Here is a 17,727-nt window from a genome sequence, read left to right as displayed (position 1 = left end):
TATGACTCCCCTGTAAAAAAAACCAAAAAAAAAAATCTGAAAGGTCTAGTAATATAAAACCTCAGCATGATCACAGCATGGTCTCTGGTCAGAACCAGAGCAGTTCAAGAGAGAGTGATAGTTTGCAAAGAGGTAAAAGCATGGCTTTTGTTTAAGGGTATTTGAGTTAATTACTGTCTATGGAGATATTAGAGCAGTGGTTTCCAAAATTTCAGACAATTTACCACTATGTACTGTACCAAATGACTTGTCAAAGCACATAACTCACCTATGCAAGTCCACCCCTGACCACCACTGTTACTACCACTGCTCTAATATTCGAGCACTGACTGCATTCAGACTCAGAAGTTGAAATGAGGACTCTGATTTTTTTAGGTCACAGTAATTTGGCATAAGATACTGATATTAAAACTTTTTTTGTATCAAACTGTGGAGCAATGTGGTGATGCAATCACTGACTGCATTCAGACTCAGAAGTTGAAATGAGGACTCTGATTTTTTTAGGTCACAGTAATTTGGCATAAGATACTGATATTAAAACTTTTTTTGTATCAAACTGTGGAGCAATGTGGTGATGCAATACTGTTAGAAAGTTTGGAATATAAAATTGGCAACTGTCAATTGAACATGATGACTGACTCAGGTAACGGGAACTTGACTCAGACTCAACTCAGATTATTATTTAGTGACTGGGCCTTGACTTGGTCCTGAGTTCTAGTAAATAGTAGCAGCAGCCAGTGTTGTAGTTGAGTTGCTAAACCTCGGGTCCAAGTCAAGGCCCAGTCACTAAATAATAATCTGAGTTGAGTCTGAGTCAAGTTCCCGTTACCTGAGTCAGTCATCATGTTCAATTGACACTAGGATTAGTGACTTTTTTTTTTTTATAAAATAAAATTCATTGATTTAACCATGCAAAGGTCTCAGAAAGGCCAAGCAACAACACCATACGACTTTTAAAAAAGCATTTATTAATCAGAGCACAAAGAAAAGTCACTCAGTTGAAACAGCTGTTTGTACTTTCCCACCCAGAACTATAAGCTGTTTACTAGAAACAAAAATCAAAGCTCTAAAGTGTTGCCACGGAAAAAGAATTCCTAGAAAGTCCACAAACATGTCGCCCTACTGCTTGACCCCCTTCTGAGGGCAACTGCTTCTACTTCTTCTTCAAGCTGCTGCAGAAACCAAGAGGCTTTGTTTCCTGTGGTTTGCGTGGTTCCCAGAAACATCCAGATATGTGGAATTTGAGGGAAGGCTGGCACAGTGCCAAGGGAGGGGGTGGTGGAAGAGGAGGAGGAAGGCTGGAAAAATGGAGAGAGGGAGGGGAGTGGAATCAGGGAACGGAAGGGCCTGGAAAAATCCTTTTGCTGTTGGCACTGGTTCTACTGGGAGATACCCGAGCACAAGAAGATCGTCTTACATGTTTTATGCAGGTCTACTGATGTAGCATGACTAACCAGCTTCCCTGGGGCATTTTGTTCATAAAGTGAAAGATGAACTATGATATTAGTCCAAATATAATGCAAGATGCTGCTACAACATGGACATTAGCATCTATCAAGCATTGTGTTTGAGCTATTACATCTGTAATAATCAGTAAAAAAAAAAAGAAAAAAAAAAAGAGATATTGATGATCAGTCCAGTTAGGAACAGAATGATAAACAGATGTTGCTTGCATTCTAGTGCCCATCATACTACAGACCATCATTTGGTACTCAGTACAGATAATAAAGTTTGTATGAAACCACACAGTCACAAAGGAAAAATCAGTTTAGCTAAATCTAAAAAATGCTAAAAAGACGATGCCAAATTTGTAATCAACTGTTTAAAAAAAGCAATAATTCAATAACTTCACATATGACAGTTTGAGGTCTACAGGAAAGACACAGATGTTGGCAGTTTTACTAAAACAAAATCAGCCCAAACCACAGAAAGAAAAAGAGGATCAACAAGCTCTGATGTTGTTCTAGAGTCCAGAATGAATTTCAATTTTCCTTCATACTATTTCTTTAAGTTCATTCCCATATATTGTGCTAATTACAGATGGCGTTACAGGTCACTGTGCACCAAGACAACCAGGCACAGGGACAGCTTCTTCGCCCAGGCTGTCACTCTGATTAACACTTAAGGAACTACAGTATGACTGGACAATAACCCTCAGTGCAACACCTGTAAATATACCTTGAACAGATTCCTACAGGTATATAGTTTTAAGTACTCTATTTTTATTCCTACTTATCCCATTTCACAATGAGCATTCCTTGTCTGTCTGCATTGTTTACTGCCTATTTATACTGAATATTTTGCATTGTTTGCACTGTTTGTTGCTTGTTAATACTGCTTATTGTGTTATATTACACAGCCCTAAGCTGGTTTACTGTTTATCTGCCCATTGCATGGAGGATATGTACATACACATTGAGAGCCGATGTCAAATTCCTCGTGTGTCCGACACACCTGGCCAATAAAGCAGATTCTTCTGAATCTAAATAATTTGATTAACAAAACAAAACAAAACAAAAATCAACAAATCAGTTGATTTTCACATTGTCACATACAAAAAGCAGTCTCTTGAATTTCCATCCATTCATTCTCTATACCACTTATCCTGACAAGGGTCGTATGGGGGCTGAAGCCAATCCCAGCTGACATTGGGTGAGAGGCAGGGTCACCCTGGACAGGTCGCCTGTCTATCACAGGGCTGACAGAGATAGACAACCGCACACACTCAGAGTCACCAGTCAACCTAAGCTGCATGTCTTTGGTCTGTGGGAGGAAGCCGAAGCACCCAGGGAGAACCCACGCAGGCAAAGGGAGAACACAGACTCCGCACAGAAAGGCACTGGGGCCAGCCTGGGCTCGAACCTGGAACCTTCTTGCTGTGAGGCGACAGTGCTAACCACTTCACCAGTCTCTTGAATCTAAGTCATTTCAATCAAAAACAAAAGTTGCAAGTATTTTTGTGTTCGTAAATAACCATGCTTACTCAAATTGGAGACTAATGTAGCTGTTATCCATTCAAACCATCTTCCTGAAACACTGTAATCTGAGAAGATAACCCAATTTATGGAAATATTTGCAGTATACACACTGACTGACATCTTTGCAAAATCTGTTATGAGATACTGTATGATGACATAATGTGTGTTAAGTGCATCACATCTCTGACAGTTTTTTTTTTAACACATTCATATCAGTGCATTAATGGGCAACAGCCTGAGGTAATTCAAAACATGAGAGTTTAATTTTATATAGTGCAAAGAGCAGAGTGATCAAGTTGAGGTATCACTGCAGGGTAGTTTTATTTGTTTTTCTTTACATATTATGGTCTCGTTACCTGGTTTGGGCTGTTTATCTAATGCTTTCATAACAATGTGAACAGGGCGGACTGACACTGGACCACCAGTTCTGCAATGAGATGATAAACACCAGGCAGATTTCCAGCGAGTCATTAGCTTCTACCACAACACAGAAGAGAGCAATGCAGGCCTAATAGGGAGGAAATGTGAGACCAGATGTGCATGAGTAAAAATGACTCACAGCACCCCTTACTACAGCCAGCAAGGGACAGGCAACAGACCTAAAAAAGTTAATTGCATTCACTTACTAGATCGCCATTACACATGTGAAATGTAAACACAAGTCATGCCGACCGACTCATTTCCGGATAAATGTGATTCTGAGAAAAGATCAGAGTTGTTACAAATGATTTTGTACTGGGAAAAGAGGCTCAAGGTGGATTGCATGTGTGTGTTCAGTATATGACAGTGACAGCCTGTACACATGCACAGATGTGTGTCTCTGTGTGTTTTGGTTGAGAAACTGCATTTAAAGTCAGTTGGACTGAAGCTGCGACAGTTTGTGTCTACTGGCATAAGCACCGTTGAGTGTGTGTGTGTGTGTGTGTGTGTGTGTGTTATTCTCTCTATGAAATAGTAAGTAAGACAAAATGTCTCTGAGGAAAGTTAGAGATCACAGGAAGGGTCAAGGTTACCCTGACACCACAGATGAAAACACTTCAGTTGAGCTTAGAGATCAAACTTCCTGTGTGACCTCAAACTAATTTAACATACAAACTGCAACGGAGAGCCGGCCATGTCCTTCTGGACACCAGCTAGATTCCCACTGTCAGGGGCAGCATAGCTACATCCATGCAGATAAGAAAGTGATGATGCCAAAAAAATCTCTGCATAATAAGGAATTAAATGCTACACAAACAGAGGGTGTGAGTTTAAACAGCAGATATTTTGTACGTGGACATGCTAAACCAAAATATTCAAAATCCACACTGTTTGGAATATGAAGACAGCAGACCCCGCTTAAAAGGCAAAAACCACCTCGCAGCACTCAGAATGTATCATGTGGATTTTGCTTTATTCATTGTGTTAGTTCCCTAAATAGATCCAAGTGCAAATTCATTTATTCCTGTCAGTTTTGTGCCACTTTGTTCTATTTGAGTGCACTAATGCATCGGTACATGTTTGATAGCTACAATGGTTTACAATATTACATCTAAAATAATTTTGCGCAAGAATCATATAAACAAGATGATGCATATATACTTGACAGTGTGCGTCTGTGTGTACGCGTGTGTGTGATAACTAGTGTTCATGGGCACGTGTGTCAGAGGCACACAGGTCGAGTGAAATAGTGAAGCGATAGAGAAAGGTACTGCCCACAGCAGGCAGAAATTCCAGATTGGGAAAAGAGTTATAGCTACCAAGAAGAGATCTGTATGACCCAATGAAGCTCAATGCTGTCTGTAACTGAGCAGGATGGGATGGGAGGACAGCAGTGTGTTTTAAAACACTGCTAAGCCATCCCAGAATGAAGTGAAATGACCACATGCCACACAAAGATGAGGAGTGAGAGGACAAGCAGAGTGAGGAACAGTGCAGAGGGTAAGGAGAGAGAGAAAACAGAGTGCATCATTCTAAGAGGAATATTTCAAGGTGGTAAATGGAGCAGAACTCCATTCCAGCTCCTCTCTTAACCTCCTCCGGTGTCTCATCCTCTGCATGCAAAGCATGAACCCCAGGAGACAATGAAAACACAGAGACAGGGCTGAAGAGACATGCTTCAGGACAAAATAACACTGCCTAAAAAGCCCAGACATTTTGCTCACACATTTGTTTTAACATAAGAGAAAATACACACGATCCAGCAACAGCTTCTTCCTAATGATAATTAACCTTTAAAGCAACAATAATCAATATCTATATATCAACAGCGGATCACATGATTACTTGTATCTTTCACTGCTCTCATAACATAGTCGTAGCCACAGCAGGTAGCTCATTTCAAAGGAAAAGCTTTGATAAACCTACCATAAACAACCCTCCAGCACAAAATGCAAGACAGACAAAGTTGGTGATGAGCTAGTAAGCATAGTGGAACATTTAGCAGCTAAAAATGGCTAAAAGTGTAAAATTGTATTATTGCAGCTTTACCTAATGCTCTGTGATGTCATCCATTGGTTTCTGAAGTGATATAATTCTCCAAAATTGCCAGAAGTAAAATTAGGTCATGGTGGAACAACTGCATTATTAAGGACTCTTGCACAATTAATAGGCACAACAGTGTGTGCTCTCTGGTAAGCCTGGCATGCCTTCAAAAGCTAACCATTTCAGGAAATGTAGCCTTTGCTCTTTAAGCATGCATGTTTTCATATATTACAGTTCAACTCAAAAATAGTAGCATATCTCTGACATTCTTCAGGACCTTATCATGGGATTTGTATGGTGTAATACTGCCAGATGGCACTGAGGTACTAGAAAGCATTTACTGGATGATTAAGAAGTTTCACATTATGCTGCAGCTCCACTGGGCAACATTTAGATATCAGCGAGCATAAGACTTTCAGGGCGATGCTGTTTGAGATTGCCTCCTTAGTGGCGCCTCTATAATTAGTAGTACTGAAGTTATCAAAGTGCAACATTCCACCTTTCCCACAACCAAAACTGACTACTAGGAGAGGTCGAATGGAAGAAAGGCAATATGCACAGGTTCTGTCTTTCACACAACAAAACTTTGTTTACCGTTAGAGGTACACTACTGTAGAGAGGTGACAGAATAGGATACAGATAGAAGAGGAGTAACAGAAAGAATGTCATGCTATTAAATAACTTAAAACAGGTGAAGGAACCGCTGACACACTTTCTCACCTGTCTCTGTGGCCCGGACACTCTGTGGTGCTTGTCCTATTAGACAACACAATTCTATAGCAGTAATAGATTGTGCAACAACATGTGTGTCTTTAACTTTATGCGTCTGTCTCTGTACTGTATGTGGCTTGTCAGAGCCAACAGAGAAGTGAACGATCGAGCGTTTTCCACCAACAAGACTTGTTCAAGCACTGTTATTTTGCTGCCAAAACAACACACAGTGGAACTATCAAGAAAACAACACTGCTGTTAAACAAATCAAAAATACCCAGGCAGCTTAGCTCAGCAGCAAAACCCAACACAGCAGCAGAATCATGGACTCACTCGGAGTTCCTTTTTACAATTCGTTTTTGGCCTGTTCTTTAGTATGAAATTCTTTGAAGAAATGTACCCAAGGTTTATGTCCGTCTATTTTGTTTTGGTAGTGTTAGTGATTAATGTAGTCAGAACCTCACGAGAACATGGACCCTTTGCAAGGACACTGATTGGTGAGAAGGCATGTAACAGATGAGTGATTATGGGACGAGTCACAGGTATGCTGGAGACCGAGAGCACCTCGTGGACAGGTGAGAAACATCACAGTCAGAAAAGCACATAAAGATGTTCAATAATGGATGCATAAAGCACTGGAAGGCACCAAAAAAACTAGAAGACACTGGGCTGGCATCCAGATACAAATTAGGCACAATTAAGAGGGACAGGATCAGGACAGAGTAATGACAACAGACAAAACACAGGACAATTGAAAAGGAAAAACAGACTGACACAAATCAGATGCCTCATTAGTGGTTGAGGTCAGATTCATTAGTGTTGTTGGTAGCAACAGCAAACTGGAAGATAGCTTTTTGATGACTTTGTGAACAGTACAGACATTGCATGAAGTCAACCTTTACAAACAGCACCCAAGACTAAACTCTGCAAAAGAACAGGAAGAGAAGCCTGATGAATACTGGCAGCACTTTCTTTGGGCAGATGAAACCAAAATAAATTTGTTTGGATCTGATGGGGTCCAGCATGTTTGGCGTGGACCCGAGCAGGACTACCACAGTGACTCCACAGTGCAGACTGCGAACCACAGAGGTGGGAGTGTACCTGTATTAGGGCTACATACATTTCTCTAAATATTTGCACAAGACTGGGACTATTTCTGCCCAGGAGTATGTCATCAAAAATAAATATTAATTAAAGTTAACAAAGTTAGTTAATTGATTATTAAAGTAAGGTCCTGACTGGAATATAATTAATGAAGTATGATTTTGTTAAATGAATGTGTTGGGGTGTGTTCCCCACAGATCCATCAGAATCACAAAGGCCTCATCATTCCCGTTTTTACCCCCATACAGTTCATGTTCAGCCATCACTCATTCCCATTTTGCATGATTGCACTGAAGGACCAGTATAATCAGCCATAATGCTTTACAGATGTTATGGGTGTTTTTAAAGGCAATACCACAGCCTCAGGCAGCCATATACAAAAACCCATCTGTGTGTGTGTGTAGCTGAAAACCAAGGCATGATCAGACTGAAATATTATGAATTAAAGTCACATCTACAACTCAGGATGTGTGATTTATGTTTCCCTGCTCCGCCCCGTCATTGACTAATCAGCTGAACAGAAAGTAACAGGTGCAAACTGATTTGCCAAGGAGTGATTTCACAGATGAGCCGCTCTGAATTTGCCATTCAACACAGCTGAGAGACAACACTAAGCCAGCAATGACATGTAAATATGACGGTGCATGTGATCTGAACAAGAGACGACACCCATTTAAAATCCCTCTAAGATACGCCAGCACCCTTCGTAATCCTCCTCCTAACATCTCCCATTGTGTCCAACATCTAATATCAACCATGAACCTCCGCTAAATGAAGACTGGTGGCATACCACGGCCAGGAATTTGCATGGACCGCCCGCTCTTGTGAAATAGGAAATGAAACATGCAGGGACTTGGAAGCTCATTCAGATTCTGGATATTCCTGTGGTCTGGCACTCAGGATCCTTTAGCCTGGACCTTTAATTTCTAATGGTGGAGAACGGCAAGCTCTGGTCATGACAGGAAATGCCTGCTAGGTGAAACATCGGCCCAAAAAACATTCACTCATAGGTGTCAAATTCACAAGGTTTCCCAACAAACGGAGTGTTCTGCCAGTCCAGTCATCTACAATAGTATTTAGAAGAAAACTGTTTTTATAACTGGGACCTTTTGCTCATCACTCCTATGAACTGCTCCAGCTAAAATATGTAACCTTTATGTATTTGCATTACATCTAAGATGAAAGTTGCTTATTGAATCAAAGTCTGCAGAAGATGGAAAATACATCGGCTATAAAAGTGTGATCTACTGGGCTTATGTTGTTGATTTCAGTGCGCAAAAATACAAACGTGTGAAATATGTAATTTCCACTTCCCTAACAGTTTTTAACCAGATTTCACTGGCACTGTCGACCTGGACAGGTGCAGCCCCAAAAACCGATCAGTATTTCTTAATATAATATGGAGAACATCAGTGACAATGACAAATGTGAAGGTTCTATTTTGAACAATACTGTATATTAGGCCTGGATATATTAATGATATATAAACTGACAAGTATTTGGAATATCACATTTACCATAGCAATGCCTTCCAACGCAAAGATAATTACTATTGTTTACATCACACTTCTACTGACTCAGAAAATATATTCGTGTTGGCAGAAGTTTTAATGGTTTAGTGCATTTGACTAAATACAACAGAAATTGGCCAATATATGACTATTGCAAATAAAAATGGGATACTACAGAGATATTATAGTGAACTGATGGTGTTGATACTGTCAGACTGTGTGTGAAACTGTGTGTGAATGTTTCTGGTTGGGCGGAGGGAGAGGTGGGTTGAGCTATGGAGTGTCATAACAAGTAAAAGCACATTCGTACACAAAGACACACTTACGGTACAGCACTCAGTCACTCTGCCTCAGTGTGCACTGCTGAAGCAAATTAAGGAAGCCTTGGCAGCCTTTTAATGGTCTGTCACAGGTTTAGAGTGCTTACAATGGACCCAGGCACTAAGCCCGACAGCTCGCGCTTAATTGTTCAGAACCTGCGTGTGTGTGTGTAGTGTTAGAGCCATTCTGTGCCTGTAACTAAAGTCATCGATTCTCATTATTAAAAAAAATAAGATAGACACTTCCTGACCGTCAGTCTGTCGCTCTGACTGGTTCAATAAAATGAGTTCTACAACTGATGCGTTAAGATGAATGTGGTGCCAATATCTGTTTCCAAACACAAGCTGATTGTTATTTCAGAGAAAAGTGATCTTAAACACAAAATTCATGCAGTTGCATTCTCAGTCAGTCAGTTGAGTATAAGAAGTTAATTGTGTGGCTATTTTCTGCAAAATAGGAACATGAAATTTCTTAGCAATTTCAAATATACCATCCTCAAACAGAGACAAAGACATTCAAGGCACAAGGCCATAAGTGGATTGAGTTATTGACTCAAGCAGCCAATAATAAACAAAGCATCAAGTGTCTCAATTTTCAAGTGGTGCCTGAAGAAATCAACAAAGCAAATAAAACCATTTGTTTCTCCACTCTGTAACCCACACTATTATCAGCCAGTAAAATGGTCCACAAAGGATGAAGCTGCAGTGCCTAAAAATCCCTCCTAAATGGTTGGAGATGCTGGGTTGTGTGACCTAGAATATGTTTGACAATCTCTTTTTTTTTTTTAATTAGGCCTCGAAGACACGACTCATTCCAACTGCTGTCCCGAGAGCTAATTAATTACTGAGACAAAGCTCATTCTAGCTCATGGCAAAGATGAATCATTGCGGTATTTAGGGAATGAGCAATGCTCTCCATTCAAGGGCTCGTGAAAGAAACGACACACTAATGTACTTCATCACAAAGTCTCCACCAGGCTCCCCTAGCCGCACCCCACATGTACAGTACACATGGGCATCTGCTGCCTATCTTATCAAGAATTCATAACTAATAATTTCTTGGGTCGAACATTTTTTTTTTAATAAGTGTACAAAAATTTAATAAAATGGGCCTTTCAGGATGATTACAGTATATCCATAACATCCCTGCACTCCTCACACCTTTACTTGCATTCTTTACTCAGTGGTCTGATCATTTGGCTTTCATGGAGTATACACTGGTAACTAGCTTCAACTCAATTGCCTTGAACAGGCCACCAGCCAGTGGACGCACCCTCACCTACTGCCAGCAGGCAAGCCATTCATTCAGCTAAATGACTGTGTCATCTGTCAGCCTGTATAAATGGGTGTTTGCGAGTTATGGTTAATTAAGCTAATCACACCAGTGAGGGTTGTAGAGCCTAGGCCTCACAAAGAGAGACAGATAAAAAGGTGAGCTGGTGGAATGGAGTTATGTCACAACTACACCTGATGAATTTGCAATGATTATGACGGTCCTTTATTTATTCTTGTGAGGTATAAACAAACAAATTGTCTCATTTTTAAAGTCCTAGTTTCAGTTGCTTGTGCTGTAAAATAACAGGACAGCAACGCTTTGTAGTTGAAGATTTCCTAACACTAATTTTTCTCTTTCACACACGCTCGCTCTGTGATTATCAAATCATCACACTATAGCAATGTCCCCTTCTGCCTCTTCTCTGAGTTTTCAGGCCTCAAGAATCAGGAGATGTGCCAGGAATCCCTACTAGCAACTTTGTATTGACTGAATAATTGGTCAGTGTGTGCTTGGCAAGTCTGAGATAAATACAGTTTGCTTGGGTGACACTTCTACATTAAATGGAAGGGTTCACTAGGATGCCCTTGTTGTTACATTGCAGAGGGATAACTCTTTCAAATGTCATTAGGGAAAAAGTGACTTCTTATCTATGCCTGATAAAAAGAGAATTTCCTATGAAGAAGTAAAAGATAACGTACTGTACGTAAACTGTCAACCAGCCAACAGTTCTTGCACAAATTCCCAGCAGTGGAGACTTTGTTATCCTACCGGAAAGAAAAGCTGGTTTTGTCCACTGCAGCACATGTGTAGGCGTGTGTGTTTCGATCTGTATGTTATGAAGAGAGATGAACTCTACAGCTGTATACAGATGCAATGCGGACTGGCCCTTGAGTGCAGAATCCATCCTCAGTCTTTCAGCGTTTATCTTGTCAAAGCGAGACCCAAGGACTCTTGCTTTCTCTGATACAAACATACTCACATCTGTATGAGCTCTGATTAACTAGGAAATATATGGTTGCAGTTAGATCATGCTGGAAATGTAATTCCTCCCAGTTGTATACAGTTAAACAGTCCAATACGACTATTAAACCACGATGGAAGAACATGCTTCCTAAACATGTAAATGAAACATTATCATAGTATATATACAAGTAATATCTGGGGTGAAGAGATCATGATGATGCCAGCAATGTTGGAAACATCAGGGTATTAAGCACTTTGGAGATATTCTGTTAAAAGAGGAAGCACAGCATCAGAAGTGAAACAGCTCAAGGGTCAGATTCAGTAGAATAATATGTTTATATAAGCAAAAAAAAAAAAGCTGACAAGAACATTGCTCTTTTTCTGCAGTGTACTTACTCTTTTGTGCAATAACACACAGAGGAGTCACAAGGATAAATGACTTGCTCAAGAACATCTCAACTTCAGACACTGAGGTCAGCAGAGACTATTACCCATTTCACTTTACCTCTTCCCAGTCAATCCAAGATTCAGTGCAGAAGCTAAATCACTACTCACCTATCACCAACTCATCTAATCTGCCTTAGCTTCTGTAAGAAATGGTTGCACACACAAAGACATGTCTGCTTCTAAATGACGGTTCAGCGGTGTTAACTTCATCAGCGAAAACTACAACAAAAAATATTCATTGACCACCTATTTTTCAGGAAGAAAATGAGACTAAAATGAAATTAAAGGTAACATTTGAGAGGGAGAACTATGACAAAATGTTTTATATTTTTGTCAACAAATAAGAAAGTAAATGATAATGTGAAAGACTTATCTGTGGAATCACAAACGGTGGCTCCTGGCTAGTAAAACCGTTTCCTCCACCGGCCAAAAATCCTCTTGTTCAGCAGTTGAATTGGCTGCTTGATGTGTTTCACTACTGTTGATAAGCTACTGTCTTACATTCAGTAACTTTCTGTCTCCGTCATCTGGGATTAGCACTTCTTGGAAGAAAACAGTTTTATGAGGATGGGGCAAACTAGGAAAATGCAGCAGCACGCCATATTATAACAGTGGGATAATTTAATATGAAACACTGTTTATGCAGATGTAACATTAACATTCCTTTCAATCAAATATCTTTTGTGTTGAAATAACAAGGAATGAGTCAGTTCCAGGATAAATGTGGGCAGCCGAGCATAAATCATTCTCTAAACACTGGCCGCGGAGATCTCACTGTTTTAATGTTATCTGACGATTTAGCTTCACGTCCCAAACTGAACCCAGTGAAGATTTAATCCAAATGTGAGTAAGTCCAACTTTTGCAGAGCAGAGGGACACTGTGTGAATAAATAAACACTGTCTTCCATAAATCTCAGGATAGACAGGAAAACACATTTAGCCACTGTAATTGTACACAACAAAGATGAAGAAGCTCTATAGGGGTTTGATGTAACACAATGTAATGCCACAATTAGAACAGCTTTGGTACTTTCATGTGAGAGAATAATCCTCAGTGGTCCTCACTGATAGTCATTGTCCTTGGTTGGAGAAACAACTGACCAATAAGTGCTTTGTCAGTGGGATTAAGACTGAGGATGCAAGGTAAATCCCAATTCCCTTATTTGATCGTTACTTGTTCGACTCCTTGTTCGTTCCAGTTTGGCATCATGAAGGACACCCCAAAGCTCTTATCCCCGTTCTGAGGGGTGAGGATCAAGGATCAACCAACAGGCCCCTTTATTGGAAATCAGTTGGTGACTGGACCCTTCAGATGACAGGTCAGAGGAAAGTACATCTCATCGCTGTTTCTTCTCTCATCATATTTCTCCTTGCATCTTTTCCTCACATCACACAGTACGTGGGTGGGACTAAGTTTCAAGGATATGATGAACATGAGGGAAACGCAGATGCAATCAAAAGAACTGGGATTTACTCAGTGATAGGAAGGGAGGGTCAGAAAGAATGTCTCGAAGATAGAAGCTGGACATTTCAAAGACTACACTCCTCCTCCTCACTTCTCAGTCAGGGCAGAAAATCAGTTTATAATGTCTACCTGACACTGTCTGTCCACCATTAATACTATCACCCTTAAATAGGTTCTGACACACCAATTAGTGGAAAGTAGCTACACAGAATGTTTCCTTTTCTTTGCCATTGTGCTTGTGATCAATTGCAATAGACCAGAAAATCTATAATGTGAAGCTTAGTCACAGTCAAGGCTATAGGAGTCTTTGGAGCCTGTGGGATTTTAAATAACACCAATAACACCGTGTGCGATCATTAGCTTGTCAGGTTTTATTACACTAGCACCTGAAGGCTGGTCCACCCACCACAGCTGTTTCCTAACCTGTTATTTTGGGTAAATAGTACACAGAGAGAAGTGAGGTTTGGTGAGAGTTAAGACACTTGTCATCCATCAGTTACTGCAGTGCGTCTCTCTGTCTACTCTCTTACCCCATTTGACTTTCCCTTCTTTGTCTCTTTCCACTGTTCCCACTTCATCTCTCCTGTTCTTTACAGTTGACATCTCTATCTCAATCTCACGTTTAGTAAAAAATCTTTATGCTTTATTAGCATGAATGTTACAGCTACATCATTGCTAAAGCCAAATTACAGTTTGGTGATTACAATTAACAGTTACATATTTGATTTAAAAAAGTCAATAAGAAAACAAACATTCTGTAAACTGTACTTCAGTACAGCTGTGCTCTAAGTTGAAAGCTAGTGTCAGCACGGTACCACGCTCACAGGGACTTTTTTCTGAGGTTTAGCAAGTTATCTATTTTTGTGTGTTTAGGAAATATGTCACTAAATTTGCTCATTACTGTAAATGCAAACTACAGCAGTGGCCCGGGGGAACGTCATTAGATTTGGAAGCATTTGGTCACAAGCCAAAGTCAAACTTTGACCTGATGATAGGAGGAAAATTCAGCAAATCAACAGAGTCATAGGATTTTCTGTACCAAATTTGACTGCAACTCATCCAAGACATTTAAGACATTTCAATAAACCCCAGGCACCATAAGCCATGACAATCTCATGGTAGCAGTAATGTCAGGGGACTACAAATGTTTGCATGAAATTTCATCACAATCCATCCAATAGTTGCTTAACCTGAACCAAAGTAAAAGAACCAACTCACCATCAGTGCCATTTCTAGAGCAATGCCAGAGCACGGCTGAAAAGAAAACGTGTTTACTTGTTCAGTGTACTGCATAAACACTACTATACAACCCTGTGCTTTGCACCACCAACCATCCGCCTCAGCTACCTTCCTATGACTTCTGACTATTAGGATGTCACACTTCCTGGACAGCAGTGGAACACTGCCAGGAAATAAATCCATGCAGTAATTATGTTTTCACAAATTTCTATTTAGAAAAGGAAAGTTGTAGTATATAATGTATTTAGTAGGTGCTAGCATGGCAAGTTCACAGAAAATTTGACTCATTTTCTAGTTACATCTTCTGACTTCTACATGACTTTCTCTGCTGATGTTCTGTCATACCATGCTCCCCCCTGAGGGATCTTCATCCCACCATATTAAGAATGGAAATGTATCTGCTTCCATTGTAATTACAAACACACTGGAAGCAAAGCTTCTTCATCTCCGCTGGATCCTGGCTTCCTTTTCATTTTTCCTTTATTTACTCACCTCTCTCAGCCGAGAGGACAGACACATGCTGAGCTATCAGTTCTGTTTTTCTTCCCTTTCTGTCGGGCATTCTTTGCATCTAATATCCCTGAAATTACAATAGCATTTAGGAAGGCAATAACAACAATGAACTAGAAGGAAGGGTGTCTGAGAAAAAAAAAGACTAAACAGAGAGAGAGAGCTGCTTTACTTTCTTTGTGAATTTTTGGGTATATACACTAAGTAGTGTAAGATGAGAAGCTGTAAAAGTGCGTAGGGAAAATTCCAAGGCTGGAAAAATGCCATAGTTTACTAGTAGCGTGGAGATTATTCATCCCTAGACACAGTGAATCCTCCTTGAGGTCAAAGTGTTGACTTCTAACAGCCCTGGATGAAGGCGTAATAGTGGGGGAGAAATGACTTTCGGCAGGGACATAACGAAACCTGCTGAAAAGAAAACAACCATCCCCACTGTCCCATGAAAACAGCCCAGTTAAGCCAGCAGAGTCTGCTGCGGTTTGAGTACAGAAGGTTAAAATGAGGACAAGCGTTTGATGAACCCGTAGTGATCTGTAACTAAGACCAGTTAGGCAGGTACTGAGAGGAGTGTAGCCTACCAGCATCCCACAAAAAGACAAAAACAGTCAGAACAATAGAGTGGGAAAACAACAAAGATGTGTCCCTGTGGTTAATTCATGCATTGTTTCCAGGGTTAGTTGCAAATCCATTTTGGTCCCTGACCAGGTATTCAGTAATGCAGTTTCACTGGGGGCATCACTGTTTTTTTTTTTTTTTTTTTAAACACACCATCTCACTCTAGTCTCCTGAAAGGACATTATAAACAGTGTCACAGTACAAAGACAGATCTCGCATGTGCTGTCTTCTTTTGCTCTAACATCCTGCATGCGTTCACACCGCAGCATGTGGAGTGAGTTAGTACAGTATAGAGAAACCAGCTGAGGAGCCAGTTAGAAACTCAAGCTTCCCTCCTCAGACTCACAATTTTTTGTCTGCTCACCCTCACATCCCCCTTTATATATGGTAAAATACATATTATCTAAAGCCATCCTCTGCAACCAAGTGCTCCCAGCTGCCAATAAAATGTGATTGTAATATTATGATGACTAAATGCAAACTTAATTGTTGCAAATTTTCCATTTATTTTGGTCATTTTAATTATTACCTGAAATTACAACATTTGTGGTTAATCATTTACAACAGTGCCGTTTCCGAGACTGACCTACAGCATCTAAGATTGAGCTGAATACCCCAGTTGCACCCAGTGGTGGAAAGTAACCAAGTACATTTACTCAAGTACTGTACTTAAAGCAACATTAACATTTTTAGGTACCTGTACTTTGAGTATTTTCATTTTGTGCTACTTCAAACTGCGACTTCACTACATTTTAGAAGCACATATTGAGCACTTTTAGTACTTTAAAGTATGTTTTGATGCTAATACTTTGGTACTTTTACTTAACATTTTTAAATGCAGGACATTTACTTGTAACAAAGTATTTTTACACTGTGGTATTGCTACTTTTTACCTAAGTAGGGGATCTGAGTACTTCGTTCACCACTGGTTACACCTACAGAATATACAGTAAACTGAAGTGAGAGGAGCCCAAAAGCTACATCCATGTGTAGTGAAACTACAGCTGAGTAGTTTTTAGTCTAGGGATTTTTTTTTTTCTCCACTCATAAAACCAGTGGCCTTGCTTAGTCAGAGCAGGACAAAAGTAGTTTCGTGTTAGTCAAACTTTTGGAAAAACCAGCCTAGAGTAAATCAGCACCATTCAGACACTCCTGGCTCCTATGTGTGGATGTTGATTAGCGATGACTGTGCTTCCTGTGGGTGTGGCAGTGAGAACAGAACAGACCGCAGTGTTCCCAAAAACATGGTGAGAAATGCAGATGAAACAGAGGCCCACCACAACTAGAACAGCCACAACTTTTATAACTGTCCTGGAATGTCCCCCGTTGTTGCTTCCTGTTTGTGCACAGCACAGTTTAAATCACCCAACCTCCTCCAATCTTTACATGGCAGTAGCAAAGTTTGTTTTGCTATTTTGTCACAGCAAACTAATGCACATACAACACTGGGCACTAAAAGATCATTTCCTTGCTCCTTACTAAAAAGCATCTCCATCTGAATTAATATATACCTTGAGATCACAGGGATGACATAAAAGGACTACTGTGTGCAACCAAGAGCCAGCTGACAGAGATGATTATCATATCTAAATCAAATCAGGTTCTTCACACATTGCATGCAAGCAATTCAGTAGAGTCTTAACATGTTGGAGAAGGGCAGCTAGGAATTTAAGAGATGCATATTCTAAGATGAGAGAATATCAGTAATGTGTCATAATGGAAAATAAAAAAGAAAAATATGTATGTAGCCTTATTAATACATTTATTCAAGTAAGAAATACTGAAAAATAAAAACCTGCCAGATCATTGTTTCCAACTCTGTGACAGCAACATGACGATAATAAAATTTCTCAATTTAGCTCATGCCTGAGTTCCAGTCACACCCTGAACATTATGTTAAAAAACCAGATCACACCAATAAAGTCAAGTCAACAGATTGCAGAACGGCAATTAATTCCAAGGATAATGACAAGGGAAGTCGTCCAAAAGTGTCTCTACCTCAATTAGTCTCTCACTGCACTGCTGATGCAAAAGACAGATGAAAGAAAAACAAATTAAGTTTCAGAGAAACCAGAGGGAGACAGAGTGAAAGAAATAAAGCAGGGAGAGAAGGGAAAAAGAAAGA

At 40.0% G+C, this 17,727-nt stretch overlaps 1 protein-coding gene across 7 annotated transcripts in view; it reads right to left on the bottom strand.

Moving 5' to 3' along the window:
* The window catches only part of rbms3 (RNA binding motif, single stranded interacting protein), a 252,071-nt gene that overhangs the window by 179,528 nt on the left and 54,816 nt on the right, over positions 1-17,727 (bottom strand). The gene's annotated exons all lie outside the window — the stretch shown is intronic.

Source organism: Monopterus albus, unplaced genomic scaffold (genome assembly GCF_001952655.1).
Source record: "Monopterus albus unplaced genomic scaffold, M_albus_1.0 scaffold34.1, whole genome shotgun sequence".
Lineage (NCBI taxonomy): Eukaryota > Metazoa > Chordata > Actinopteri > Synbranchiformes > Synbranchidae > Monopterus > Monopterus albus.
This window is presented reverse-complemented; position numbering and strand designations above follow the sequence as displayed.